Source organism: Tachyglossus aculeatus, unplaced genomic scaffold (assembly GCF_015852505.1).
Source record: "Tachyglossus aculeatus isolate mTacAcu1 unplaced genomic scaffold, mTacAcu1.pri scaffold_67_arrow_ctg1, whole genome shotgun sequence".
NCBI lineage: Eukaryota > Metazoa > Chordata > Mammalia > Monotremata > Tachyglossidae > Tachyglossus > Tachyglossus aculeatus.
The window spans coordinates 238,608-247,555 of NW_024045089.1; the positions used below are offsets into that span (position 1 = coordinate 238,608).

The following is an 8,948-nucleotide window of genomic DNA, read 5'->3' on the forward strand; positions in this document are numbered from 1 at the left end:
TACTTGAGAGAGGAAGGCAGGGGAATGTCCCCTTTAGGGTCCTTCCCAGTGCGGATTTCAGCTCTTTATTCTTCAAACTATAAATGAGAGGGTTCAGAGTCGGGGGCACCACGGCATAGAGCACAGACACCAAAAGATCCTGAACGGAGGGAGACTCTGCACAAAGTAAGCGCTCAATAAATATGATTGATTGATATAGGATACATAGGAACACAAATGCTGAGGATAAGAGCTGGAGAGCCATGGTATATACGAGTGCTAAGAGCAATATTGGATTGATAGGCCTGGGGTGTTGGCACTCAGTCAGGGAAATCTTTCTAGCAGAGGTGGAAAGAATAGAAATTCCTTGTGTCTCCTCACTGATACTGGGAAACACTGTTTCTTCCCTCTGGGCAGTCTCTTCCTTCCTGTTGGGAGATCCCAAGAGAAGCTGTTCCTTGCTCCAGATCTAAAGACTGTCTGCAGATCATCTTCCTCTTTGCAAGTGTGCTGGGACACCCCTGAGCTCTGCCCCTATTAGGTGTGCTGCTACATCTCCCCAGGATGTAGGAGAAGAACCAGGCAGATACCCAGGTGTGGGTGTAGGTGGGATAATAATAATGATAATAATGATAATGATAATAATAATAATAATAATAATAATAATAATAATAATGTATTTGTTAGGTGCTTACTATGTTTCAAGCACTGTTTTAAGCACTGGGGTACATACATGGTAATTGGGTTGTCCCACGTGGGGCTCACAGTCTTCACCCCCTTTGAGAAGCAGTGTGGCTCGGTGGTAAGAGCACGGGCTTTGGAGTCAGAGGTCATGGGTTCAAATCCCAGCTCCACCAACTGTCAGCTGTGTGACTTCGGGCAAGTCACTTAACTTCTCTGGGCCTTGGTTACCTCATCTGTAAAATGGGGGTTAAGACTGTGAGCCCCCCGTGGGACAACTTGATCACCTTGTACCCTCCCCAGCGCTTAGAACAGTGCTTTGCGCATAGTAAGTGCTTAATAAATGCCATTATTATTAATAATAATAATAAATGCCATCATTATTATTTTACAGATGAGGGAACTGAGGCACAGAGAAGTGAAGGGGCTTGCTCAAGGTCACAAGGCAGACAAGTGTCGGAGTCAGAATTAGAACCCACGTCCTCTGACTCCCAAGCTCGGGCTGTTGCCAGTAATCACGTTGCTTTCACAAGTACTGACTGAGACCAGCCCCTCGGATGGGCTCCCTCTGCCCGGGCCACTCGGTTGTGTTTTGGGGTAACAGGAAGCAGCAGTGACAGACTCCCCGCACCGCCCCCGCCCCAACAGCTTTCATACTCCGCTTGTTGATGGCTACATGAACTTCTTCCTCTGTAATGACCCTAATCTACTAATTACAATCCTACTGTCTTCTGCTCTTAGAAGACAACGTGCCTGGACCCCTGCCGTTGTGTCAATGCCTGGAGCCTTTTGGTGTGGCTCACCTGCTATCATAGGAAACAATATACTGAAGGGCATTACATTTAAAGGGGTGTTCAGCTAAGTGCAAACTGCCGCTTCAAGAAGCTATGGGTTTGGAAATGGAAGGGAGGTGGGGGGTGGCTTGGTTTCCATTGCCAAATGTTGGTACTCAATAAATACTATTCACTGATTGATTAAAAAGCTTCTCGCCTTCCGCCTGGCCCCTTCACTCAATTTAACTCCTAAACCACTCCCTTCCGCAGTGAACCAGCGTGGCTCATTGGAAAGAACACGGGCTTTGGAGTCAGAGGTCATGGGTTCAAATCCCGACTCTGCCACTTGTCAGCTGTGTGACTGTGTGCAGAGCACTGTACTAAGCGCTTGCGAAGTTCAAGTTGGCAACATATAGAGAAGTTCTCTACCCAACAGTGGGCTCACAGTCTAGAAGGGGGAGACAGAGAACGAAACCAAACATATTAACAAAATAGAATAAATATGTACAAATAAAATAAATAAATAGAGTAATAAATACGTACATACATATATACATATATACAGGTGCTGTGGGGAGGGGAAGAAGGTAAAGTGGGGGGATGGAGAGGGGGAGGAGCAGTAGAGGAAGCAGGGGGCTCAGTCTGGGAAGACCTCCTGGAGGAGGTGAGCTCTCAGAGGGCCTAGAAATTCCATCTCATTCCTACAGGAAACTCTGGCTTGAATGTGGTGACTTGCAAGCTCCTTACACTCATCTACAAATGAACTATCAGTGCTGTAAGTATTTTTATTTTCATCTCCTTGTAGACAAGCAATGTGTCACTTGCTTTCAAACTTTGCCAACACCTAGTCCAATATACCTCATCAAGTGGGTGCTCAATAAATACTTTTCTAAAAAAAAAAAGGCGTTTGCTAAGTTCTTTCTAGGTGCCAGGCACTGTACTAAGCACTGGGGAAGATACAAGAAAATTGGGTAGACACAGTCCCTATCTCATCTAGGGCTTAGTCTTAATTCCCATTTTACAGATGGGTTATTCCAAGGCACAGAGAAGCAAAGTGGAGAAGATTCCCCGCCAGCCAGGGTTTGCTCACTGCCTCCCCGCCCCACCTTGGACACACACACAGCCGCCGACACAACAAATCTGACTGTGGTTCTCAGAGGAAACTGAAACAGACTGAAGTCTGGTTGACTGCAATTAATTCCTTGCCACTAGCTTCCAGGCTTTTGACTGGTGTTCTCCTCTGTGTTTCCCTTTCCTCTTCACCCACTTCCCTCCAACCCTTAGAAACAGATCTTCTCCCTATGCCTCTCCAAAAACATTCCCTTCTCCAACACATAGCTTAGATCCTTCCTTCTGCCCGAATCTCCCTCTCCCTTCAAACTTGCCCAGATTAATGTTTCTTCACCCCATGCCATATCAGCCCAGATACCACCTCTGCCTTTATACATTCAAACTGCTCATAGCTCTTCCATACCGATAGATTCACATTACTATCTAAGAACTTATTAAGCTGTGCATCCACCTTTCCATTCCTATTTCCCCCTAGCTGTTAATTCTTTTAGATCAGTCTAGCCCAGCAGACTGGTAAATCCAGGAGGGAAGGGATTGACTATCTTACCTCCGTTGTATTCACCCAACATTCCTGCACTGAGATGTTGATAATAGTGCTGGTGGTCTACAGCCGATCACACTCTCTCATTCCCTCCCTGTCATTTCCCACCAGAAACGTTTTTCTGACGTCCAGGACCCACTCCTGGCTGAAGTGCCGACACTGTGCTCAGAGTCACTTAACTTCTCTGACACTGTGCTGAAGGACCCCAGCCAGGTAAGTGGATTCCATTTTAGCTGGATGGAGGTGGATGAGGAAGGGGAGATGAGTAACGGTTGGGGTCACTGTACTGTCAAATACTTACCCTCCTGAAAGCACAACTGTTTCGAATATTACTGACAATATACATCAACTGTGGGTGGTTTCAGCTTCATCTCAAATACAACCTTAAACAATCAGTTTCCCATTCAATCTGTAAATTGATCGATTTCATATTCTGAGACCTTCTGATTTCAAAGCAAGAGATTCCTCTGAATCTATCCTATGATCCTCCCCGAGGCTGAGTGGGGTGGGGCAGGGGGCTGAGGTTTTGAGAATGGGATGATGGGAAGGAGAAATTCCTGGCTTGAGGGAGAATTAAATGGAAACGGCTCCTCCTGTTGTGAGGACTTACTAACCTGCGTTGTGGAAACTAGAGTCCCATCAGTGAATGTCTCTGTCTCCTCTCAAGATAAGATCTATTCTTATCAGCAAACCTCCCTAACCTTGGCAAATCCTGAATATCCCGACTTGTCCTTTGGGCCTCTGGGTCAGTGGCATATATCGTTATGTCTAAGGGCAATTCCTCTTTTAAGGGGTGGCAGGGGATTATTGGTACCTGGACACAGATATTTTGTCACAGCATGGATGCTGGGAGAATGTCCCCTTTAGGATCCTGCCCAGGGCAGCCTTCAGGTCCCTGTTCCTCAGGCTGTAGATAAGGGGGTTCACAGTGGGGGGCACCACAGTGTAGAACACGGAAAGCAGCAGATCCAGAGCCGAGGGAGAGTCTGCAGGTGGTTTGAGATAGGCAAATGCTGCGGTAAACACAGAAATGGTGATGACAGTGAGATGGGGCAGGCAGGTAGAGAAGGCTTTGGTTTGGCCCACGGAGGACGGCATCCTCAGTACAGCTGAGAAGATGAAGACGTAGGAGAGGAAGATGTAACTGAAGTAGACAGCAGACAAGATGAACCCAGCAGCCACACTCACACCAATGGCAATGTGGAATTCAGAGCAGGAGATCTTCAGCAGAGGGGGGACGTCACAGAAGAACTGCTCGACAGCATTGGACCCACAAAATGTCAAGGAGAAGGTAGAAGATGAAAACAAGACTCCAAACAGACCCCCACCAAACCATGACACTGCTAGTATGCACACACAGGCTGTTTTGTTCACGATGAGCTTATAGTGCAGTGGAGAGCACATGGCAGCATAGCAGTCATAAGACATTGCAGTGAGGACAAAAAACTCTGAAGCGGCAAACAAGACCAGTAGGAAGAGCTGCGAGACACAACCCAGAAAGGAGATGGAGTTGTCACCGGTCCAGGAGTTGACAATGGATTTGGGGACCGTCGTAGAAATGTAGCAGAGGTCTATGAAGGACAAATTCTTGAGAAAGAAGTACATGGGGGTGTGGAGACGCTGGTCTACGATGGTGACAGCAACGATGAGGAGATTCCCCAGAAGGGCCACTAGGTAGACAAGGAGGAACAGCGTGGCATGGAGCAGCTGCAGCTCCCGGATGTCAGAGAACCCCAGGAGGAGGAATTCAGCCACCGTGGAGATGTTGGTCATTTCTTGGAAATGATGCTGACTCCCTGGAAAGAAAGAGGGGAACTTCAATTTAGAAACATTGGCATTCGCTCCTGGCTGTAAGTTTCTTTTGGACAGGTAACACATCTACAAATTATGTCTCTCAAGCACTTAGTACAGTGCTCTACACACTGTAAGTGATCAATAAATATGATTGATTCACATTTTAATATATACAGCAGTTGTATTCATTGATCACCTATAGAGTTCAATAGTATTAGAATAGTCGAGTTCAATGGGAAGTAGCATGGCTCAGTGGAAAGAGCACGGGCTTTGGAGTCAGAGGTCATGGGTTCAAGTCCTGACTCCACCGCATGTCTGCTGTGTGATCTTGGGCAAGTCACTTAACTTCTCTGAGCCTCAGTTACCTCATCTGTAAAACGGGGATTAAGACTGTGAGCCCCATGTGGGACAACCTGATCACCTTGTATCCCCCCAGCGCTTAGAACAGTGCTTTGCACCTAGTAAGCACTTAATAAATGCCATTATTATTATTATTATTATTAATACATGTAGGGGTACGAACTCATCAATCAATAGCTTAATGGTATTTACTGAATATTCACTGTGTGCAGAGCACTGTACTAAGTGCTTGGGAAAGTTCAATCCAATGGAGTTGGCAGATATTTTCCTGCCCACCAGGAGGTAACAGTCTAGTGGGTTGACTCTGCATACCATAAATGCTTAATAAATACGATGGATTGATAGCATCGATGAAGTAATCAACTCTAATTCCTTTTGGAGTTTGCCAGCGCTTAGAACAGTGCTTCACACGTAGTGAGCATTAAACAAATACCATCATCATTATAATTAAATCAACCTGTTGTATTTATTTGTCACCTGTAGTGCTCAATAGTATTAATACGTGCAGTGGTCTGGTATGTCTTGACTTATGCTGTCGATTGGCCTCCGACCCATAGCGACTCCATGGACGCATCTCTCCCAGAATGCCCCACCGCCTTCTGCAAGAGTTCTGGTACTGTATTCCTAGAATTTTCTTGGTAAAAATAGAGAAGTGGTTTACCATTGCCTTCTTCCACCGAGTAAACCTGAGTCTCCACCCTCGACTCTCTCCCCTGACACTGCTGCCCAGAACAGGTGCGTTTTGACATGCAGCGGATGGTCTTCCACCCGCTAGCCACTGCCCAAGCTCGATATGGAATGGGTATCCCTCTGCTTGACTCTCCCTCCCATGGCTGAGACTGGTAGAGTACTGGAAACTTTCCAGGTGTGATCCTGAGAGGGGGCAGGGGTATGTACACATCAATTAATCAAACAATGGTATTTACTGAGCACTTAGGGCTCAGTCTTAATTCCCATTTTACAGATGTGGTATTTGAGGCACAGAGAAGCAAAATGCCTTGCCCAGCGTCACCCAGCAGTCAAGGGGCAGAGCCAGGATTAGAACTCTGGTCCTCGAGCTCGTGGTTGGGTAGGGATTGTCTCTATCTGTTGCCGAATTGTACTTTCCAAGTGCTTAGTACAGGTCTCTGCACATGGTAAGTGCTCAATAAATACGATTGAATGAATGAATGAATTAGGAGCAGAGTCAGGATTAGAACCCAGGTCCCCTTACTACTACCACCACTCTTTGCCCCTCCCTGGGCCCAGACACCCATTTTCCCTGGATGATGATGGGAGAAGATTCCCTTCTCCTCCTCCCCTCCAGCCCTCTGCCAGACAAGGTTTGTTCACGGCTTCCCCTGCCCCACCCTGGGTACACACAGCCACCGACACAACAAATCCGTTTGTGGTTCTCGGAGGAAAATGAATCCGATTGAGGTTTGGTTGACTCCTATCAACTCCTTGCCATTAGCTGCAAGCTACAGGGTTGCTCAGTGGAAAAAGCACGGGCTTGGGAGTCAGCGGTCATGGGTTCAAATCCCAGCTCTGCCAATTTTCAGCTTTGTGACTTTTGGCAAGTCACTTAACGTCTCTATGCCTCAGTTACCTCATTCATTCATTCATTCAATCGTATTTATTGAGCACTTATCGTATTTATTGAGCACTTACTGTGTGCAGAGCACTGTACTAAGCGCTTGGGAAGTACAAGTTGGCAACATATAGAGACGGTCCCTACCCAACAGTGGGCTCACAGTCTAGAACCTCATCTGTAAAATGGAGATTAAGACTGTGAGCCCCACGTGGGACAGCCTGATCACCTTGTATCCTCCCCAGTGCTTAGAACAGTGCTTTGCCCATAGTAAGCACTTAACAAGCGCTATCATTATTATTATTATTATTATTAAGGCTTTTTACTGGTGTTCTCCTCTGTGTGTCCCTTCCCTCTTCACCAGCTACCCATCCAGCCCTTGGAAACAGATCTTCTCCCTATGCCTCTCCAAGGACATTCCCTCCTCCAATACATGGCTTAAATCCTTCCTTCTGCCTGTATATCCCTCTCCCTCCAAATTTGCCCAGATTGATGTTTCTTTTCCTCATGCCAAATCAGCTCAGATACCAACTCTGCACTTAAACATTCACAACTGCCCATAGCTCTTTCCTACGTATAGATTTGCATTGCTACGGAAGAGGTAATTAAGCTGTGCATTCACATTTTCATGTTTATTTCCCCCTAGCTGTAAATTATTTTGGATCAGTCTAGCCCAGCAGACTGGTAAGTCCAGGAGGGAAGGGATTGAACCTCTTACCTCCACTGTGTTCACCTGACATTTCTGCATGGAGGAGCTGATGATAGTGCTGGTGGTCTAGAACCAATCACACTCTCTCATTCCCTCCCTGTCATTTCCCACCAGAAACATTTTTTGACGTCTAGGACACTCTCCTGACCGAAGTGACCACAGCATAATGCTGCCGCTGTGCTGCAGGGCCTCAGCCAGCCGCTCAGACACACATACACACACACACACACACACACACACACACACACACACACACACAGAAATTTGCTTCAACTGACTGTGGTTATTTACACATATACACAGTCTCACAAACTCACACCTATTTAGCCACTCATTTATTTATTTAACTATTTGCTAAAACATCATTCCCCCAACTCAGAATCATACCTGAACCGTTCACAGTACTCAGCCAGTCTCGGCTACCAGATGGACGGTTAAGCAGAGGCATACTCGTTCCATTCCCAGCTTGGGCAGTGGCTAGCGAGTGGAAGGCAATCTGCTACAAGTCAAAATTCACCTGTGCTGGGCAGCAATGTCATAGGAGAGAGTCGAGGAGGAGACTCAAGTTTACTGGAGGGAAGAAGGCAATGGTAAACCACTTCAGTATTTTTACCAAGAAAACTCTATTGATAAACTACCATAACATTTGCAGTTGGAGAATGGGGCATTCCTGGTGAGATGTGTCCATTCATTCGCTATGAGTCAGAGATGACCCGATAGCACAAGAAAAGACAAAGAAGTGCTCAAACATCTCTCCTCCAAACCCTTCACTGTCACCATGTATCTTTTCACGTGAAACAGAAACACCTCACAATTATCTTCAAGGGTTTCTGCCATGTGAGACTCACTCTTAATTCCCATTTTACAGATGCGGTATCTGAGACACAGAGAAGCAAAGTGACTTGTCTGACATCACACAGCAGACAAGGGGCGGAGCCAGGATTAGAAGCTAGGTCCCCGAGCCGGTTATTGGGGAGGGGTTGTCCCGATCTGTTGCCAAACTGTACTGTCCAAGTGCTTAGTACAGTGCTCAGCACACAATAAGGGCTCAATCAATACGATTGAATGAATTAATTAATTAATGACAGAGGCAGGATTTGAACCCAGGACCCCTTACTAATACTACTACTCTTTCCTTCTCCCTGGGCCCAGACACACTTTTTCCCTGGAAGGCGATGAGAGAAGATTCCCTTCTCCTCCTCCCCTCCAGCCCTCTGCCGGCCAAGATTTGCTCACTGCCTCCCTTGCCCCACCTTGGATACACAACACAGGTGCCGACACAACCAATCTGATTGTGGTTTTCAGAGGAAAATGAAACAGGTTGAAGTCGGGTTGACTCCAGTCAACTTCTTGCCACTAGCTTCAAGGCTTTTGACCGGTGTTCTCCTCCGTGTTTCCCTTTCTCTCTTTACCAACTATCCTCCAGCCCTTGGAAGTAGATCTCCCTTTTCCTCTCCTCCTCCTCCTCTC

The 8,948-nt window shown here is 46.6% G+C and overlaps 1 pseudogene; it reads right to left on the reverse strand.

Annotated features, from left to right (window-relative positions):
- Positions 1–3,728: 3,728 nt before the first annotated feature.
- Positions 3,729–8,017, reverse strand: LOC119923894 (annotated as a pseudogene).
- Positions 8,018–8,948: the final 931 nt, after the last annotated feature.